Here is a 21,394-nt window from a genome sequence, read left to right as displayed (position 1 = left end):
AATTAAAAACATAATACAAGCTTGAGATTTCCCCATTTCTCCCTCCCCTTCGTAAAATCAACGCTCCTCCAGCATTTAATACCTGAGTGTAGAGTAAACACAATAAACAACATAATGGCAAAAAAAAAAAAAAAAAGAATGATGCTAACTTGATTTAGAAGGAGACACACAGAATATTCAGTGATGCTCCAGGCTGTGTCTCCTCCTCGGCCATCAATGCTAAATAACATTGCCTACAAATTACTTGCATGGATTTCTTTTCCTTTGTCACCAGGAGCCAGGAATTTAAGTATAAAATGTCAGGCCATTTGGATGTTATGGCCTAATTCTGTCTTTCTTTATATCAGTAATTTAGACATTTATTATTCCTTCCTAATTGGAGATACACGATATATTTCCTGTTGGCTGGACTGTAGGTGTTTCGTTCTTAACCTTCTGTTCCTGCTGTGTAGAGTGTGATTTCAGTATTAATTAGACAGTTTTTTTCACTGCTGTTTTGGCTACCTCAGTTAAGAAATAACATTCTTTTTTTCTTTAATTCTTTTTTTTTTTTAATTTTTTTTTTTTTTTTGGCGGGGGGTGGTGATTAGGTTTATTTAGTTATTTTTAACGGAGGCACAGGGGATCGAAACCCAGGACCTCGTGCATGCCAAGCACACACTCTGTCCCTGAGCTCTACCTTCCTCCCATGAACTAACGTTCTTAATTGAAATCCTTTAAAGTGGCTCTTAAAGCCGCAAGCTTCCCACCTTCCCTCCTCAGCCAGAAACGTCACCGAGGACTTCCTCCTCCTCCTCATCTCCGCCAGCCGAAGCTCCTTTCTCAGGACGGCGAAGCTCCCGGAGCGTGGGGTCTGGGCAGCTGCCTCAGATCACACACGTGGTCTAACCCTTGCTCTTAGGGTCTTCGTTCTTTTGGAGATGTGTTAATTTTGTGCTCATGCAGGGAAAAGACCTTCGCTTCTGTTTCGGTGCTGTACTCAGAGTATAAATTCCTGCCACGTGCAGTCAGTCAGCTTCCTGTTCCTTCTGCTGGGTTCCTGCAGAAGCTACCAGGGGTATTAACCGGGATTCCTTCTGTCTCATGGGACAGAAATTCCACTCCAGTGGGATGAAGAGAAGTGGCGGGGTGTTGGCTCATGTCCCTAAATGGTCCAGACCGAGGGACCTTGGCTCACCAGCCAGGCGTGTTCCCCGATGTTCCACTCTCTTCTCCTCTCAGTTACAATCACCTGCGGGAAAGGTCACCCCGATGGGTCCCCGACAATCCTGCGCTTACAGCTTCTCCACCCGGCAAGCCCAGCATTAAGGGAAGTTCTCTTTCCTAAGAATTTTGGCAAACGCCCTGGAACTGGCTCTGACTGAAGCATTTCAGGCCACATCCCACGTCCAACATGATGGCTTTGGTCAAGGGCATGACCGTGTCTGTCCAGGTCTGGGTCACCTGTCCGCTCCTGGGTCCAGCCTTGCCCAGTCGGCCTGGACTGAGAAGTGAGGAGTGGGGGTTCCTCAAAGGAAAATCAGAGTATTGTCCTAAAAGAAGCAAGAGTGATTATTGGGCAGTCAAAAATAGTAATAAATTCCCAACTCAACGTACCTGCTCTCTTTCAAAAATGCCTCCCAGGATAGGAGAAATAGCATTAGAATTAGACAACAGGTAATATTTCTGGAACGGTCATTACAGACTAGTTACCCTGCTAAGGAATTCATGGATCTTAGTGAATTCAGGGCCTGATAGTTCTGAAGGAGGTAATGCTACTCTCTCCATTTTACAGATGAGGAAACTGAGGGACAGAGGAGCCAAGTAACTGGGGCAAAATGTCACACACGGTAAGTGGCCAGGCTGGAATTTGAACCCAGGCACTTGGTGTCCTGCTCTTTGTGCTCATAACCACACCCTGTTTTGCCTCAGATACAGAAAAGTGAGGTTCCTCTCTGGATCACTGCCTCCATGACCTTCAGCAAGTCAATTCAATGCTAAGAATCTCAGCTTTTTCCTCTTCACAGAAAAGGTAAGCCTGGGCCACTTCCCAAGCCCTGTCAGTCTATGAAAATAACACAGTATCATTATTGATCAATCAGTCAACCAGCGTCCATGTTTCCAGGTGCCTCTTGAGGCAAAATGGGCGACATCAGCGAGTAAGGCATTTCGTTACGTAACTGGCAATTTGTAAAAGGCAAATCATGTAGCAAATTTAAGGTTTATTACGATCATGATTATGGTCGATTATTACTATTGCTGTTGCTGCTTTTCTTAAGGATGCTTTGAGCCACAGGTAACAGAGGCTTAAACAATAAATGCATTTAATGTCTTACGTAACAAGATTCAGCCTTCTCATTGAGGTCTCAGATGCCTTCTGTGTTTCTTTCCCTCTATCCTTACACATATTAAGGAGAAGCCTTTCCTCATGGGCACAAAGTGGCTGCCACAGTTCCAGGCATCACATCCCTTCACACAAACCCCTTTCCCAAACAGGAAAGGAGTCATGGCAAAAAAAAAAAAAAAAAAGGGACTTTCTAGCCATGTGACTCTCTGCTTTATGAGAGAGGGAACTCTTTCCTAGAAGCTGCATTGCTGCTTCTAAGACTAATTCAGGGGGCTTCTGGCTGTGTCTCTGGAAGGTTAAAAACCTAAACAGGAGAGAATTGTCCAGGTGTGTTGAGGACAGTGCGGGGCATAGCTTACCTATTTCAGCCCTTATTGGGCTCCTTTTACCAAACTTTATAAGGTGCTAACAGCCACAGCACGAAAGCTGTCAGATTCTCCCTTTGTAACCATTGTTCTAACACAAAGTGACACTTAGAAGCTCTGGGGCAAGACTGTCCTCCCGTCGCCTTCACCTCGCAGCCTCGCCTCAGCCCTGGCAGAGGAAGCCGGCCAGCCCCGGAGGGCACCTTCTTCATGGAGCTTGGTTTTTACCACTTGCCTCCATCTCCGAAAGCTGATCTTTCTGTAAAAAACTCCCCTGGTGAAGCTGCTTCCCCTTACGAAGGAGAGACCCAGGTGCTTCTAAAGATGTGTGTCGGAAACTGAAGTTTCCCCACCAGTTGACATGGAACAAGATAGTGGCCTGGCCTTTTGCCGAGTGTGGCAGAGACGAGGGGGCAGCTCCGGGCAGGTGGCCCGAGCACCACGGGGCGTATCTGCGCTCTCTCCCAGTTCCAGGAGGGCCCGGTTCCCTCCCTCCCTCTGAGTGCCACCCGGAGTCCAGGAGCCTTTTATATTTACTCCCTCCTGCCCTGAACGTCCTCATGATTAAATCAGGTTCTGTAAACAGTCGTCGTCTTCCCCCCACCGTCTGTTCACTTCTGCTCTCCCGGGTTCTCTGTTCCTTTACTTCTGTGCCCACATTTCAATCTCTCCATCAGCCTGAGGTACTCTGTTCCCTTCTCTTCCATATTGGTGACGACGCATTTCAGTCTTCAGCGCTGTGATTGTATGTGGGTAGATAGCTGCATAGACGTCCCTACAGCAGAGTCTGGAGTCACATGGCGTGGATTCAGATCCTGGTTCTACTACACTGCCCGTTACCTCGGGCTGGTCGTTTCCTCTGTCCAAGGCTTGGTTTCTTAATCTTTCCAAAATACTTACTCTGTGCAACTGAAGGGTCCTTTAGGACCAATATTGTCGCAAGAAAAATTGGGCGGGAGAAGAGGGTCACGTCCCAGGTCCCAGGCGAGTCCCTGGGACACGCCCTGCCAAGTGAGGGTCCTCGGCTTCGTGCAGGAAAGAATTCAAGAGCGAGCCATCGCAGAGTGAAAGCTAATTTATTTAGTGAGACACACATTCCAGAGGCGGAGTGGGGGCTGCCTCGGAAGGCAAGAGAGCGGGGCCTCAAGGTGTGGGGGTGTTTAGCTTAAAGTAAAAGTAGATGCACACCTGGGCAGGGTGTGGGCCGTCTCACCCAGGAGGGGGCGCGGCCCCGAGGGCGGGGCTGTTAGTTTTTATGGGCAGGAGATTTCATATGCTAATTAGTGGAAGGACTATTCCCACTATGTTGGGTAAGGGCTGAGGGTTCCCAGGATTTGGCCCACTTTTTGGCCACTTTTGGTCAGCCTGGGAACTGGCACGGCGCCTCTGGGTGTGCCACGAGGGCAGGGTCTACTACTGGACGCTGACTCTTCCGCCATCTCGGTTTTATCCGGGTACCCTGTCCTCCGTGGCTGTGTCATGGTTTTAATGCCCTGCCCCCTTTCCCTTCCTGTCTCAATAAGAGATTTTCCCACGTCCCCAAGTTTTTCAGATCGTCCTTTCTGTACAGCAGCCCGGAAGGCAGAGAGTGGAGAACCGAGTTTGCTGAATGATTCTCAGGCGCCTGCCCCTCTCCTTGGGCCCTTTTCATTGGTTATTTAAAGTGCTGGATACAGCAGTCCTTTAGGATATAAGTGATGTCATGTCCGTTTCGCAGGAAGAGACTGAGGCTCTGGAAGTTCACGTGGCAAGATCACTCACATATTCAACCAGTAAAACGAGCTTTGAGCCCCATTCACCCCACCCCAGAGTCTGTGCTGTGTCAGCCGTGCGCTACCACCCAAGATGATGCAAATGATAGGAGCACTGAAGGAACCTGCCGGCTGTTGTAACTTGGGGGTGTGTTAGTGGCAGGGCCCCACGCATCATGACCGAACACCAGTTTCCTGATGAATGCTGAAGGGTTCAGGTGAGCGTCCTAAGGTCAGTCAGAGTCTTTGACCCTCTGGGGACGCACGTGGGAGCAAACAAGTCCGTGCGGAGCCAGGTGGGTGTGAAGCATCTCGTGCCGGTGTGGGCTGAGGAGGAGGTGAACAGCGGAGCAAAAATCACAAAGACAAAACGAGATGGGAAACGCTTAGAGGGAGCTTCCTGTGCAAAGAAGGCACCCCCTGAGGTCGGATCGATGCAAGGCCACTCAGATTCTGCATTGCACGTGGGTTCATTAAAAAGTCAGTGCCCTCACTGATCGATAGAGCCTCAGGGACCGGGCTCTGTCTGACAGCACGGAGGCTGCAAATTGCAGAAAAGTTGACGTCTGCTCTCCAGGAAGGAGCTCTTTAAGTCAAATCAATCGGCCCACATCGCCAGCCTGCATAAACCATGGAAGGTGGATGGAGATGTTTCAAAAAAAAAAAAAAGCAAGGCTAATAAGCTCTGTTGTTACTTGATTTAACTTCAAAGCTGGTGGTGTAACCTCGCCAGAAGAGAGCAAAATTAAGGAAGGAGGAAAAGTGCTTTTCACATGCATCGCAGGGAAGACGCTGTAAATAGAAATCCATTCTTTTAGCAGGGAGACTCCCTCCGCTGGGGGATGAATGTTTGGGGGATTGACTTGCAGATGCAACCTGCCAGTTAGCCTCCCGGGGTGGAGGGTAGCCTTTAGCCTCAGGGCATGGCTTTTACAAGTCCCAGGCATGCATGTACTAGCTAGACTCCTTGTCGTAAGTGATGAGTCTGAACTGATTCGGTTTCTCAAGCCTGACATTTGAGGTCTGATCATCCTTCGTTGGGAGGGTCTGTTCTGCGCATTCTAGGGCGTTTATCAGCATCCCTCGCCACCATCTGCCAGATGCCAGTGGCAACCACGTGCTTGAAACTACCAAAAATGTCTCCCAAACTCGGTAAATGTCCCCTGGAAAGTCTTTACCTCCAGGGTGAAACTTGCTGGGTGAGAATCTGAGAATGGAATTCTGCTTCCAGAAAGAAAAGGTGGAAAGGAAGGTTGGGCCTCATAAACTCATCTTTAGAAGGCTGGGGACTTGGGGATGGTTGGAACCAGAGATGAAGCTATAACTGGACCCTTTCTTCTTGTTTCTCATTTCTGTGCATTAGTTTTATTTCTCCAGACAAGCGTCTTGGGAAAATAGGGACCATGGCCAAAAGCAGCTCAAAGCTCATTATCTGTGCAACAACTCTGTAATGAGGAAGGAAAAGAATCGTTTCCAACCAGGTTCAGTCCAAAAGCTCCTAAGAAAAGCTCTAGTCCAGCTTAGGTAAAAGGTTTATGGCAAGTCACTTCTGGAGCTGTCTGCGTTTGGGGGTGCTGACGGACTCCGGTTGGCTCACATACTCTCCCACTGGGTAGGGGTTTCGTGCTAAGGAGAAAGGAAGAAGCTTTGCTCATCCATCCATCCATCCATCCATCCACCCATCCATCCACCCATCCATCAGTCAGATACTTTATGTCATTCACTATCTTGAGCGTTGAGAATAGAAAGATGAAAAACTCACTGGTGTCTTGCCTCTGGAAAGTCTTCAGTGCGTTTTATTGGATGTGCAGCTCAGCTGGGACCCAGTGCCACGTCATCTCAGCAGCTGGTGATAAACACTCTATTTTAGCGACTCGGGCAGTGATTGAAAAGGGTCTAGAAGGGGATATGGGAGTTAGGAGGGAGTAGAGAGAATCTGATGAAGAAGACAGTGAGAAACAAGGCATTCTCATAATAGAAAAGGCTTCGGCTATTTTTTTAAAAAATAAATTCCCAATGTGCTTGAAAAATAGAGGCGATGTCAGTTGTCCCCACTTGTAGGGGACGTGCTGGAGAAGATACTGGAGGACAAGCATGAAGGGTGTGTGAGCTGAGCTAAGGAGTGTGGAAAACATGATGAGAGAAGGGTCATTGGACAGTAGCCGTTGGGTGAGAATTTTTGAAAATTAGCTGTGAAAATAATGAAATTGAGGCAACAATGGAGGAAGATTATTTCTAAAGTTCTCTTCCAAAGATCAGAACAATATTCTGGAATCCTTGTTTCCTTTATAGCTTTTACCACGAGCTGGAATTTTCCTTTAGTGTGTTTATTTGCTTGGTTCTACCTTTTACCCACACTAGACAGTGATCTCTGTAAGTTCTCACGAGTCTCGGGGGGTTGACTCCTGGCTCCACGTCCAACACAGCATCTGGTATCTCCAGGGTGTTCCGTAAATATTCACTGAGCTTGTTCGTTCATCCATGTAGTATTCATTTATTCAGTCATCATTCAGTCTTGCATATACCTAGTCATGTGCTCAGCGCAGCATTTAATGAAGATCTGGTTCGTTAAAAAGCGCATTCTTGGTTGATATGTGGGTATTTGAAAGGAAGTCAAGTCCAGATTGATAAACAGAAGCTGACAGATGTTTCCACTGGTGCGTCCATGTCTCAGTGTAGATTCGGCAAGTGGTACCTTATGTACAGGGCATCCTTCTCAATGGAGAATTTTTCCTTTTGACAGGCAACCCAAGGAAAGAAGGTCTTCCCAAAATGTTTGCTGCTGGATGGGTAGAGAAGTTGATTTGTAATGTTGTGTTAATTTCTGGTGCACAGCATACTGATATATGTATGTAGATATACATATACACATATGCATATATATATATATGTTCCTTTTCATATTATCTTTCATGAGAGGCCATTACAAGCTATTGAATATAGTTCCTTGGCTCCCCCAGACATTTTGTCCTTATTAATGTGTTTTTAACTAAGAGGGAGACTAAACTGTCTTTTCAGTAGCCTCTGCTAATGTTCTTAAGGATCTACAATTACATAGCTATAAAATTCAAACAAACAACAAATACATGTTTTCTTCCCTTTTTCAGTTTTATTATGAAGAATTATTACAGTTCGACTGCATATACACATTATATTGCATGTAAATACGTATATACAGAATACTGCACTTTTTTTAGTTTTCGTATATGTACTAATTATTATTTCTAAGAACAGATTAGACCCCTAGCTTTTTAAACTTACATAGTTATCAAAGGAATAAAACCATTCTTATTTTGTAGTTGGCTTTATTCCAAATACGTGTATTTTTAAAATTTTAAATGTCTGGAGATTACTATTTAAATACCAAGTCCTTTTTAAAGGATGTGATTATGGCTTGTGGAATATTCAATAGGAAAATAAACAAGTCAACACTTTAGAAGCCGATATGAGTTACTTTGCTATGGGGGAATCCTGCAAATTATATTATTTCCAACAATTTAACTGTTGCCTCTCAGGAACCAGAATGAGCCAGGATTAGCATTACTGCTGCATGCACTAACCTGGATTATTAACATGTACGTTTTGTAAATCTGGGAAGTGGTATTTCCATCATGTTTGACTGGCATGTTTTCAAAGAGGAATGAGATTAGGTATCTTTCAGTGTGATTGAAAGTATTTGGTATGTTTCTCTTTACTAAATGTTCCTGTACTGTTTTTTGTCTATCCTCATATTATCTGAGTAGATCTGCGTCTCAAAGGAGATAAAGGAGATGCTGAGTAAATAAGGAGAAAGTGAGGGATGGGAGCGTCCTAGTCTCTGATCTTGGCGGAGCGAACAACGGTGTAGGGCTCACAGACAGGTGCTGCGGTGGTTAGATGCCTTCATGCACCATCACGAGGTCTTGGTTCCATAGTAACATTCGAACACCTGGGGTTGGTGCTGAAATATGCAAACAGAGGGAAACACAAAGGGAGCATTTGAATGGACGACCGACTATTTCTGTTTTCTCACCGGTGTTCTTCTGGTCCATCCTCCAGCAGTCATTTTCTTATCTTACTATCCTTAAAACTTATTATTCAGTAGACATTTGTGAAGCGCCTACTATGTGTCAGGTGATGCGTTTGCATCCGTGGGCTACACCAGTGACCCAGGCAGAGAAAACCCCTAGTCTATTGACTATACCGGACCTGACAGAGTAAGAAACAAAACTAACCAGCTGGCTTCCCTGATGCTAAAACTTTGCAGATTCATTCTGAGAAATACTGCAGGTTGCTTTTTCCCCCTTACTGCCTTTGTGTTGAATAACCCCCAGACTTTTCCATCATGCTCTCCCCTCCCTATATATTCTTTACCAAGAATAGCTTTAACCTGGAGGCTATGCTCCAGGAAGGAGGTAACAGGCTGATCATCTCAGAAGAATGGGCAGACCCTCCGGGGTTCCTCCGTGACACCAGGAGGATTCACGGAGGTTGAGAGGAATGTAGCGCCCTGTGCAACACCCTGATGGTCACCACCTTTTCTGTTCCATCCAGCGTCTCTGTAAAACCTCAAGACCCAACCCCAAGGTGAATTCACAGTCCCTAAGGCATGAGCCCATGGTGTCTCCCCTTTGTTTGGCAAAGCAATAATGCTGTTCTTTTCTGATTCTCCCAAAACTGCCTCCGAGTCTCAACCTGGCTGTCGGGGTGCAGAGGCCAGTGTTGCAGCAGCAGACCTTATTTTTTTGCTCAAGGTTTTGAGAGATTTCTAGAGAGATGCGAGACAGCTCTAGGTTAGTGGCATCGGGGACCCGGATGAACAGCCAGAACTAATGTCATCTCCAAAGGTGGTCGGTGTCTTGGTCCAGTCTAGTCCCTTTGCTGGGCCTCAGTGTCAGCCTCTGAAAAATGAGGTGGGGGTACTTGTGATTCTGGGGAGAACCTTTCTTGGATCTCACATCTTTCTCATAAGAAGTTATAATTACCCGTGCCTCTTCTCCATCCGTGGACGCATATGCTGCTTCCTGAGCACCCAAGAAAGAACGTCACAAAGTGCGGTATTTGTTCAGCAGGGAGGCGTGAGGTAAAACGGGGCCGACTTACCTCGTTCTTAACCTGCTAATGCGACGGCTCTCCCAGAAGGTTGAAGACAAAGGTCAGAATGCAAATGTTATCCATCACTTTCATTCTGCAAAATTACAGTCTAAAGGAGTTAAAAATACACTCTTTTTTTTCAAAGCCTCTGTTGAGCGCTTTGCCCAGTAGAGTTTCAATCTGTCACAAAACTCTCCTGTTTAAATTTTTTAAAGGATCCTGTTTATGGTTGGCATGAAACTATTTCTTAGTTCCATATGGCCAAGACTTATGAGTTGTCAAAAATGGCCCAAGCATAAAATTTGATGCCCCCGAGGCTTGATTTATGGAGAACTGAGTGCATCTGGTAAGGAATACACACACGCACACACACAGCATGCACACATGTGCACACACATGCATGCACACACACGTGTGTGCACACATGCACACATTGCACACACGTGCATGCCCACATGTGCACAAGCACACATGTGCACACGCACATATGCGCACACACAGAGGCAAAAGAGATTATGCACTTCTGTTGAGCAAGGCTTACAATTTTGCTAATCGTGATTGACGAGGACAAAATGCTTTTTCTGGGACTGACTGGTCATCATTTGTCACTAACTAGTGCATAAAACCACGTTTGATACAAGTCCTCTTCTTCTGGTTCTTTCGATGCCCAGTAAATCAGAGCTGTTGTAGTTTCATGAACCTTCACTGCTGTAGATTTTTGCCTGCCCCAAGTCCCTTTCACATCATCACAAAACGAATTCCAGCTCCATCGATTTGCTTTTATAATATCTCTTGCATAAGGGGTGTTGCAGTCTCTAAAGAGACGTGGGGGATAAACACCCTGGCTGTGGGGCAGGGGAGAAGAAGAAACGCAAACTCCCAAATACCATCCTAAGTAAGTGACTTCTGTTGTGACTGTTCTGCACTGACTTGCCGAATAGTTACCAGCCCCGAGAGTCAAGCATTTTGGACTGAGTGAACCCCCCAACATTGGGGTGTAATGAGAGAACGGATCACTGCCTGGGGCTGGAGATCAGATTTTTCCAGGGCAGAAGTAGGGCTGAAAGGAGAAGATACAGTGCCCATCCTGCCGTGTAAACAGAAAACGAACTAGAGAGGAAAGCAGTTATGTCCGTGGAGTGTAACAGCCTCTTCACGGGACGCTGTTGTTGGAGAAGAAGGGCTTCCTGCTAACGGCCCCTCTGCTCATCTCCTTGTCTGGCAGCTGCACAGATTGAAAAAGAGAGATGAGAACTGAGTTCTGCTCAGTGGCAGAGGGTTGTTAAGGCTGTGGGTGCCAGTGGGGGTCCCGATGCCCTTCTCCGGGAGACAGAGGGCAACTGGAACGAGCCCCATGGTTAGAAATCGGGTCTACGCAGGAAATACTCACAATGATGATGGCAGTGAATGTTCCCCCGAGAGCTGATGTCACGTTACGGACTGCTTGGGGCATCGCAAGAAGTCTATATTTAAGACATCATCCGTTGTTCTGGCTAAAGTCTCCCCAATTTAGAATTTAAGTGGTAGGAACCACAGAGCATCTTTTGTTATAATCTTTGGTCTTTTATCTTCTGTTCAGAACCATGAAGGTGGCATGAGTGTTTTGTTATTCCTAACAAGCCCCTTTTCCCCACAACTGCTTCCCTAAGGTCCAGGGAGTCATGCTTCCTCTGTGTCTTGCAAAGCCTGTGCTAAACCCCGTGAAACATCTCTTTGCATCATTAACAGCCATCACTCTTACATTATATTGAGCACATTGTGCCAGCCTCCAGCCAAATGCATTGCATGTGTCATTTCCCCCAGTGCTTCAAAAGTCACATGAAAGGTGGGCGGGGCAGGTGTGATTTTAATCATGCAGAGGGGTGAGTCGCCCAGGGCAACGCGGGACAGCCAGCATCACTCTGGCCTTGGCCCTGGAACCAGGGTCCCGCTTGCTTGAGAAACACAGAGTTCACATGGATGGCAAAGTCGTATTCATTCAGAAAGCTCCTTTCTGAAATCCTGCCCTGGAGTTGGAAATCAGACTTGCTTTTCTGTGTCAAAGTGACCTAGACCCTCCAGGCAAGAGAAGGTGGTTCCTGCCTCCTGATAGGGTTTCAAAGAGCCGGGATTTCCACAGCCTTTGAGTTTAGAGAACGGTGTTGCTCAGTGAGCTGAAAGGCAGCAGCCACCCGCTGCAGGCTTTGCTGTGAGCCGAAGCTGTGGCGCGTCCTGGGGAGGACTGTTGTTTGCAGCGAACTTGGCAGGTGACTTCTGGACCTAATGATCCAGGGAAGCCGGAGGAAGGGAAGGGCAGGTATTTGCTTTCTTGATCTGAGCTTATGTTTGCTTTTCCAAGACATCCCATGAGCAGAAACCTGAGAGCCCAGTTGAGAGTTTAAAATGATTGTGCCAACGTTATGTTTGAAAAGAAAACAGCCACCTGACTGTAAAGCTCCACTTATCTTGTAGGCATCCTTGTATTCACCTTTACGCCCTCTGCTTTTTGAACAGGGGAGCCATGACTTTGATCAGCAACAGAGGATGATCTAACAGAGCTTCATTTGTGGAGGTCTGGGGAGATTAGAGAGAGCAGTGGCAGCTGGGTGTCAAGCCAGGATGTGCCCTGAGATGAGCCACAAGGAGATACCAGGAACCTCACAGTGCCGCAGAAAAAATGTGTGACAGCTCAGTGCTACAGCTCAGTTGCAGCAACCTGGATCCGGGCGAGAGACCAAGCAGCACTCGGAGAGTTGGACAACTCAGGTTAATTACACCAGCAAGCCCAGAGGAGTTAACACTCCAAATTCTGGACCCTGTCTGTAGGTTTACACAGGCTTTTATTGGCTGCTAGTTTACACTTTGCAGCATCATAGGCAAGTGAGGTATAACCAAAATTAACTAATCAGGAACAAGCTTTGTAGAAATGGACCAATCAGGAGGGAGAGAAATAACCAATCAGAGTGAGGGAAATGGACCAATCAGGAGTGAGAGAAATAACCAATCAGGAGTGAGCTCCATGCAAATGAAGTACTACAAATGGTCCAATCAGAAGTTAGAGAAATGAACCAATCAGGAGTGAAGGAAATAACCAATCAGGAGTGAGCTCAGGGAACCAATAGAATTTTAGGGGTAAGTAAGCCTTTTCAGAGGCAAAAAGCGAGATAGAGCCTCTGGACCAGGGAACCGGATGGTGCTGGCAGGAGAGTAGTGGCCTTGTCTGGGGTCTTGCCAGTCTTTTTATGGGGCTTCCCGCCTCAACAGGACATTTAATACACTTCCCAGGATCAGCTCAGTGCCGATCCAGTGAACGTGGAACTAACTCATGGATGTTACTCATTATCTCGGGGTGAACAGTCAGTTGGAATTAGAAAGGACTGGGGAGCTGATTTTCTATTCTTCGCCCTTTGTAAAAAGCACAGTGGTCATTACTTGTGTGTGGCCTGAGAGTAGCCATACTGGGAAGATAATTGAAAGTAGCACCCTTGTTAACAGTGAACTGTGCTCACACTTTGATGCACCTATGTACAGGGCAGGGATGGAGGTGTGGCTGGGTAACCAGGACGTGCACTGCACAACACTTGAGATTTGGGCCTTGTTCAATTTTGTCCCCCTGCTCGTCTTTCTGCACCACCAGCCTCTGCCCTGCCTGACCATCAAAAACTAGTTTTCTTTGGCTTCTAGAAACAGGAATTGGGCACGGCGGCGGGGGGATCAGTCTTTTCTTCAAGGTCTGTTTGATTGGTATCGAAGTTTTATTCTCTGGGACTTGTCACTCATGTCCTTTACTGGGTACCCAGGCTGGATGTTGGTTCTCTCTGCTTCCCTCCCTTCAGGGTTCAGGGGCAGCACCCAAGTTCTCCTCTCTGCTTTCTCTCGCCTCGTTTTCCTTATTGAAATATCTTGTATCTGAATTGGACAAGAGATTTTATTTAGTAAATGAGTATCCGTGAAAGAGTGCTGTCTGGCCAATAAGCTTTACATGCAGCCTTTTTTTTAACATGAATTTTGGGGAAATGCTGAGAACCATAAACATGTTTATTTTTTCCCCTCTGGTACCTCCAACTTCATGGGAAAGAGATGGGGTTCGTGTCTGTGGGCACAGTCGCTCTGTTAGACGACTTTTAGATCTATTTATGCGAGCATTGTGTGAGCCTCATTTTTTACCTCCACTCTGACATCTAAAAATGGTATTGCTGTGCACAGAAAGGAGATTGCCTAAGAAACCATCTCAGATGAGGCTTGCCGTTTGCCTGGATAAAAGTAAGAAGAAGGGGCAGGGTATAGCTCCGTGGCTGAGCGCGTGCTTAGCATGCACGAGGTCCTGGGCTCAATCCCCAGTACCTCCATTGAAAAAATAAATAAATACAAAAATTTTAAAGTAAAAAGGAATAGAATGATATTGCAATCTAACAGTACTTAGACACCCATCTATATGATGGCCAGTGAAATATTCACAATTGCTTCTCTGGCGGGGACAAAGCAGTGACAGGATGCACACGGAGAGAGAAAAATGACAGGTGTGCGCATCACGCACACACGCACACACGCACACATGCACCAGAGAAGGAAGCGGCTACTCTAAGATCAGGAAACCGTTATCAGGAAAAACACAGGGACTGTAAATCGGTGGCAAAGAAGAAATTGCATTCTGCATGATGCTTGCATAACTTAGAAAAAATAAAGTGCTACCTGGTGAACTCTGGGGACAGTGTGAAGCAAAGCAAGAATTCAAGAGTCGGAAGATTTAATACAATTTTAATTTATTAAAGATGGCATAGCTGCTGAGACGGACATTGGGTTAGAGCGGCCCATGACGGTCTCTGATGAGCCATTTCATCTCTAAGAAATAAAATGTTATGAGAGTATAATAAAAAATTTTAGCCTTCTTATTCTTAGTTGGTCTAACAGATAACAATCTGCTCAAAACAGCAGTTGCAGCAACGTATTCAATTATGTGTGCTTCCGCATCAGTTGAATGAATGACAGCAACGATATAAGGGACAGGAGAGGGGAAGCAAGATTTTTATTGTTTAATTTTTAAGCTGAATCTGTAACGTTTTCTTTATTTAAAGGAGACCTTAAGCAAAGACGACAAAGCTCGCCCCTTAAATTTCTGTGGTCTGTACCTTGGCCTCTCATTATTCTATAATTTCAAATTATTTTATATTACAAATTTTTTTTATTAAAGTAGAGTTGATTTACAGCGTCGTGTTAGTTCCTGGTGTACAGCAGAGTGGTTCAGTTATACATGGAAATATATACATATATATTCTTTTTCAGATTCTTTTTCATTATCGGTTATTAGAAGTTATTGAATCTAGTTCCTGGTGCTCTATAGTAGGACCTTGTTGTTTATCTGTAGTGTATACAGGAGTCTGTGTCTGCTGATCCCAAATTCCCAATTTAGCCCTCCCCCCTTTTCCGTAGAAATGATCACACTAAGTGAAGTAAGTCAGAGAAAGGCAAATGCCATGTGGTATCACTTATACGTGGACTCTAAAATCAGACGCGAACTTATTTCCAAAACAGAAAGAGGCTCACAGACATAGAAAACAAAGTTATGGTTATGGTTACAGATTTGAATGTGAACGGTCGAGCTTAGGGCGGCACCCAGGATGCCGTGACTGCTCAAGAAACGCTGACTGCTGCTGCTCCGACCCTGCCTTTTGCACGCAGCCGTCTCATCTGAACAATGATTCTCCCTCCTGACTTTGTCCACTTCCAAGCCAGGTTTGTGTGGGGGCGGGGCGGGGATGTCTTACTCTCTGTGACTCAGTTTATGGAACCTTCTGTCCCAGCTGTGCTCACCGCTCACGGGCGTAACAGCCTGGGTAGAGCTTGCACATCTGATGACCAAGGCTAGGAAGTGGAATTTTAAGGAGCAGGAGTTGGAAGGAAGGAAGGTCCTACAGTAGTCATCAGAGGTGGCTCCAGGTCTCCAGATGGGTGATGGAGGACCCAGGTACCCACACCAGGGCACAGCCATCCTCTTTGCATCATTGTCCATGGGTGGGAACTTCCAAGCCCGCTTCCACTACGTTCTTCCTGAATCTCATCCACGTGTGTGTGTGTGTGAGCGTGTTGCCAAATCCTGGCCTCTGTGCCTTGACACCGAATTGCAATCTGGAGACAGAGTTTTGGGCGAAGTGGGGAAGAATAGCTTTATTTCTTTGCCAGGTAAAAGGGCGACTTACACCTTAGAGACTGTGAGCCCCATTCGGGGAGGGGTAGCAGGGAGCTTTATAGCGATCGTCCAAGGAACAGAGCTTCTGAGCAACACCTCTGCACGTGCAGAGGGTGCATTTTTCCCTCCGTGACATGGAGGCAGTGATGTCAGGAAAACCTGGTGACGGGCCTCCTGTTTCTGTGGTTGTCAGACCGTGTCCTCTTCCTCCAGTGGTCCCTGTGCTGGTGTTTGTCTTCTTTGCCAGGAGTTAACGCGTCATGACTCTGGACGTTTCTGTGCCTGGAACAGAGGGTGCTGAAGGGGGACAGTGGGTCCTCTAAAGAGGAGAGAAATGTGTGCAATTTAGAGTCAGGCTAGAATGTGCTTTAGCATGAGGGAAGCCATGTTTTGGTCACTGTGACCTGGGTACTTCAGCGAGGAGCTACAGCAGAGGACACCGGGGAGGGGTCTGACCCTGGAAGGCCCCGAGGGTCCTGCTCAGTTGTATGTGTGTGTGGGAACAGGGTGCAAGTCATAAATCACGGGTGATGAGGGCCTATCCCCAGGAGCTGGTGTTCCGAGTCCTGTAGGTGTCACACCTGGGGTTGAAAAGTGCAACTGGTAAAGACTGTTTTTTTAAAGAAGAATTTAACTGGAAAATGAAACCACAAGACCCAAGTCATTGACGCAAAAAAATGAAAGCCAGTGTAGTGGAGGCAGAGAATCATGGTGTCCTGTAAGAGCCTCTGAGACATTGCCCTGAATGTGTGAGCACAGTGACCTAGGGGAAAAAACCAGACTCACTTATCCCTGAATTTTCTCTGCTAGAAAAGAGAAGGAAATTTACATTATCTTTGTAAAACCCCTGCCTCTCGTCCCTGCTGCACTTGGCCCAGTGGTTCCCCGTGAGAAAGGAGGGAGCATCTTACTTTACTGGAGGCGTCACCAGTCGTGGTGCAAAGCCCCTCTGGAAACAGCAGCTCTAATACGTGTGTGTTGTGAGCAGGTCCACGTGTGGGTGCTTTCAGGACGCTCAGCCATCCAGACCTGGACCCAGATTACGGTTCGTTCCGAAGTCCTGGATTCTGTGCAGTCTCCATCTGTCTTAGCTGATTACTTTCGCGATAATAAAGGGAATAAGCATTTATCATAAAGTATCTAGAAAATGCAGGCACATGTATGAAACAAATGAAGATGGCCAGCAATGACCACTAACAACAGCAAAGATGATTTTAAAAGATGGCCAGTGCTTGTGGGAGGAGCTCTTGTGTTAGCCGGTGTGGGGTAATTCCTCGGGTCTCCACAGTGACCAGTGGAGAGGAGGTCCCTCGTTGCAGAGAGAGAAACACATGCTAATTCAATGTAATTATTCAAATGAAGCCCGCCCCTCCTCGGAGTTACGTTCAGCGTTACCTCCGTTTGGATACTTGACATTTGTCCCAGGCGTCATGGGAATTCGTTTCTGAAATAGAAGCATCTAAATTCAATTGCAGGAAAAGTCATCACAGTCAGCCAGCCATCTCCCTCTGGAAAGGGAGACTCTGTAGAGTTTAGGGGATGGGGAAGGGGGGCGTGCATGGGGAATGGGGAAGCAAGGACTGTCCCCTTAGGGATGAGCCCGGAGCCTACTGAAAGCAGCAAACTACAGATATCCTTATGGCAAGAGAGCTTGGCTTCCTGCACGAGGCAAACTCAGGGAATAAAAACATGACAGAGGCTCCCATCAGAGCTGAAAATGCACCACCTCCCTCCAGAGGGCTTTGCAAGGAGGGAGGACAGAGTTGCTCAGCAAGATGCAGACAGCCCTGTGCAGGCACATCGTGGTTTTGATTTGCATTTCCCTGATGACGTGTGATGTGTTGAGCACCTGGCTGTGTGTTTACTGGCCATCTGTATGCCTTCTTTGGAGAAATGTCTATTTAGGTCTTCTGCCCATTTTTGCCCATTGAATTGTTTGTTTTCTTGATATTGAGTTGTATGATTTTGTTAATCATTTGGATTATTCTTCTGACGATTTGGACATTAACCCTTTATCAGATACATTATTTGCAAATACGTTCTCCCATTCCCTTTGTGTTTTGTCGATGGTTTCCTTCGCTGTGCAGAAGCTTTTTAGTTTAATGTCGTCGTCCCATTTGCTTGTTTTGTGTTTTTGTTTCCCTGGCCTGAGGCGATACACACAAAGACAACATTGCTAAGACCAATATCAAAGAGCATACTGCCCGTGTTCTCTTCTAGGAGTTTAAACTCTTTAATTCATTTTGAGCTGATTTTTGTGTATGATGTGAGAAAATAGTCCAGATTCATTCTTTTGCATGTAGCTGTCCAGTGTCCCCAAAGACATTTATCAAAGAGACTGTTTCTTCCCCGTTGTATACACTTGCCTCTTTTGTCATTGGTTAATTGACCGTTTGAGTGTGGGTTTATTTCAGGGCGCCCTATTTTGTTCCATTGATCTATGTGTCTGTTTTTGTGCCAGAACCATACTGTTTTGAATACCATAGCTTTGTAGTATAGTTTGAAATCAAGATTCTATTTCATTTATTTCTTCTCTGATCTTTCTTATTTCCTTTCTTCTACTAACTTTGGGTTTTGTTTGTTCTTTCTAGTTCCTTTAAGTGTAAAGTCAGGTTGTTTATTTGAGATTTTTCTTATTTCCTGAGGTGAGCTTGTATCACTATAAACTTCCCTCTTAGAACTGTTTTATCTGAATCGTATAGGTTTTGGATCATTATGTTTTCATTTTCATTTGTCTCCAAGTATGTTTTTGGATTTCTCCTTTGATTTCTATGGTAATCCATTGTTGTTTAGTAGTGTATTTGTTTTGCCTTCACGTGTTTGTGGGGGTTTTTGATAGTTTTTTTTTTTCTTGCAGTTGATTTCCAGTCTCAGAGGATTGTGGCTGGAAAAGATGCTTGAGCTCCGTCCAAGCATCCGTATTTCCAAAGTCTGTGTTTCCAAGTTCATTCTTCCCCATCAGCATTATCTCATAAATATTATAAATATATATATTTTCCACTAATAGCATCACCTAGGTGTTTTTTGAATGGAAGACAGAAGGACGGAGCCATTTCAGTCAGTAAGAACATTTTCTGAGACTTGCTTTGTGACCTAGCATGTGATCTATCCTGGAGAACGCTCCATGTGCATTTGAAAATAATGTGTATGCTATTGATTGGGGTGGAATGTCTGTGTGTGTGCATGTACACACCTCTGTGTATCTGTGTCTGCGTGTGTACACATGCATGTGTTTGTATGTGTCTACGTGCATGTACGCATCTGTGTGTGTTCCTATGTATGTGCATTTGTGTTGGGGGCAGAAGCTTACATAAGTCCAAGATCACCAGGGTCTTGATGCTGTGGACCAGGTAAAGCTTTAGAGACAAAAGAAAAATCCAAAACCACTGGGAATTCTAGTTGGATCTCTGAAGATTTCTGCAGATGTTTCAGCTGCAAAACAGGTGGGTGTATCTGCCAAGTGCCCTACGGATTCTCTGTTAGATGTGTGTGCACTTTTGAAACTAACAGCGTGACTGTGGCCATTTTGGCAAATGCCACATTTTGCTTTCAGGATGGAACGCAAAATCTCCCTGGGACTCCAGGGTTTGAATAGCTTGATACGTCTTAATAATCCCCTCTACGCCAAGCCTTCTCTTTGTTCTAGCCCCACAGGAGCCTGTGAGTAAACGGGCTTAGGTGGAGGGGGTCTTTGTGAAGCTGAATGTGGGAAACAGCAGTGTGATTTCCTGCTTCAAAAGAGTTGGCAGAATATGAATTGAAATGCTCACCCGTATTTCCAAGTCCATTTTTCCCCATCAGCATTATTTCAGAAATATTAAAAAAAAATATATATTTTTTTCACTAATAGCTTCGCCTCATTGTTTTTCGAATGGAAGACGGAAGGACTGAGCCCCCAGACACTGAGCATTCCTCCCGGAGCTCAGCGTGTATGTATAAACTTTCAGTATAATTGGATTCAAAAATAGAAGGAACAGAGAAAGTTTGAAATGAGGTTCATAAAAGAACAAACACTTTTTATTTAGAAGTTTCTGTGCAAAGTGCAGAGACTGCACTCAAGATTTCTTTTTTGTCTTGACATTCTTTAGTACCTTCTGAAGACGTCTTCTTGAATGTATACAGTTTATATGCACTACGGTGCGGGGTGTTGCTTATTTTTAGAAGACTTAAAATATATAGGAAAGTACAGAGAAGAGTTTAATATAAATTCTTCCCTAGCTGGAGATCGGTGCAGCACAATTACTTTGTAGATGGAAAAATAACATTCAAGGGCATTAAAATCGACCAGGGAAAATTTCCTCTTACTCCGAGAGGAAGCCTGAAACGTTATCAGTAGATAAAACCAACTAATCTTTGTGTTTTAGGAGAATCGTGAAAATGAGCCTGGCTTTAATTGTTGGTCTGGGTCTATGGCTTAGATGGAATTTTTTATTTTATTTTACGTTCAGGATGGTCTCTTAAGATACTGCAGAGGCTGTGGGCAGAGGCCACCTTTTTATTCGCTGGGATAAAGCACATTAGAGTGAGATGGCTGTTGTTCTGAAATCTGGGGTCTGTGTGGGGCCGACTTTTCTACCCATTCGAAACTATTTTATGTGGTTAAATGGCTGAGGTCGTGATTGACCTGTCACTGTTCCCTTTATTTCTTTGGCCTGAAATTATGTAAAAAAGAAAAAAATTAGAGTCGTTCACAACTTTGATGTTTTATTGCAAGTTTAGAATTATTCCATTAAGTTGATGATGAAATCTGACCCAATGAATGGAAAGACCAGAAAATGACAGGTGTGTAGACACCACCCGTAAAATGTACTTAATTCACATCCTTCTTGCTTCCTTCCTGATGAGGCTGTCATTCCCTTTGCAGTCCCATTTTAGGATATCTGAACTATCCAGGGATGTCTAACATCCATTTAGAATATCCAGGTTCCCTGGATGCTCCTGCAGAATGCAGGCATTTCCCAAAAGTATAAGCCATTTCGTTGGACTGGGTCAAACACAGCTGGCATCGGTGACTCACACCTGCCATCACTCAGCCCTTTCGTTTCCATCTTCTGGTCCGAGGAGTCCACTTGTGCATTTGTCCTGTCGTGGAGGACCCACCACTTCACAGTCGCCCTCAGGCACTAGATTGTGCAAGATCTCAACAGCCACATGATGTGCAGGGAGGTCCCAGGATTTACACAGGGCAGCACGGGGGTGCTCCTCCTCACCACGGGACACGGGCTCAGTGTGGCAGTACTGGTTTCTCTCAAATCCACAGCCTTTTCGTATGTATGTACAGGGTATGGACGTAACCCGCTGCCTAAAAGGGTCCAGTTAGAACCAGTCAAAGGAAGGGATGCTTGGGGAGGGGTCCAACTGACCTCTCCCTGTGGAGCGCTGGGCAACACCGCTTCCTCCCAGTGATGACGTGTGACAGTGTGCACAAAGGCAGCTCACCGGGGCTGCTTTATTGGAGCCTCATGGCGGAGGTATGAGTGACTGAACCGTGCCCACGTGGTTGCACTCAATTTCCAGCCCCCTCCCCTCCCTGGAGGTTGCGTTGGCATCACCTGACTCAAAGCCCCAAACCTCCAAGCAGCTGGTTGGTCATTCCAGTCTGGTCGACACCCCCCCCCCCACGGATTCACCCCATTAGCATAAACCATCCGGGGTGGTCTGAGCGGCTACAGCAAAGATGTAGTCATCACTCGGGGGGTTGCAAATCTTACTT

At 45.8% G+C, this 21,394-nt stretch overlaps 1 long non-coding RNA gene across 2 annotated transcripts in view; it reads left to right on the top strand.

Annotated features, from left to right (window-relative positions):
* Window positions 1-21,394, top strand: part of LOC123614927 (uncharacterized) — a 135,238-nt gene that overhangs the window by 36,056 nt on the left and 77,788 nt on the right. For both annotated transcript variants that reach the window (XR_012503581.1, XR_012503580.1), the window contains exons 2-3: window positions 1,775-1,829; window positions 1,912-2,011. This is a non-coding gene — a long non-coding RNA (uncharacterized LOC123614927). The remainder of the gene's footprint in view (window positions 1-1,774; window positions 1,830-1,911; window positions 2,012-21,394) is intronic.

Source organism: Camelus bactrianus, chromosome 32 (assembly GCF_048773025.1).
Source record: "Camelus bactrianus isolate YW-2024 breed Bactrian camel chromosome 32, ASM4877302v1, whole genome shotgun sequence".
Lineage (NCBI taxonomy): Eukaryota > Metazoa > Chordata > Mammalia > Artiodactyla > Camelidae > Camelus > Camelus bactrianus.
Note: the sequence above shows the minus strand (reverse complement) of the source record. Positions and strands in the feature narration are given on the sequence as shown.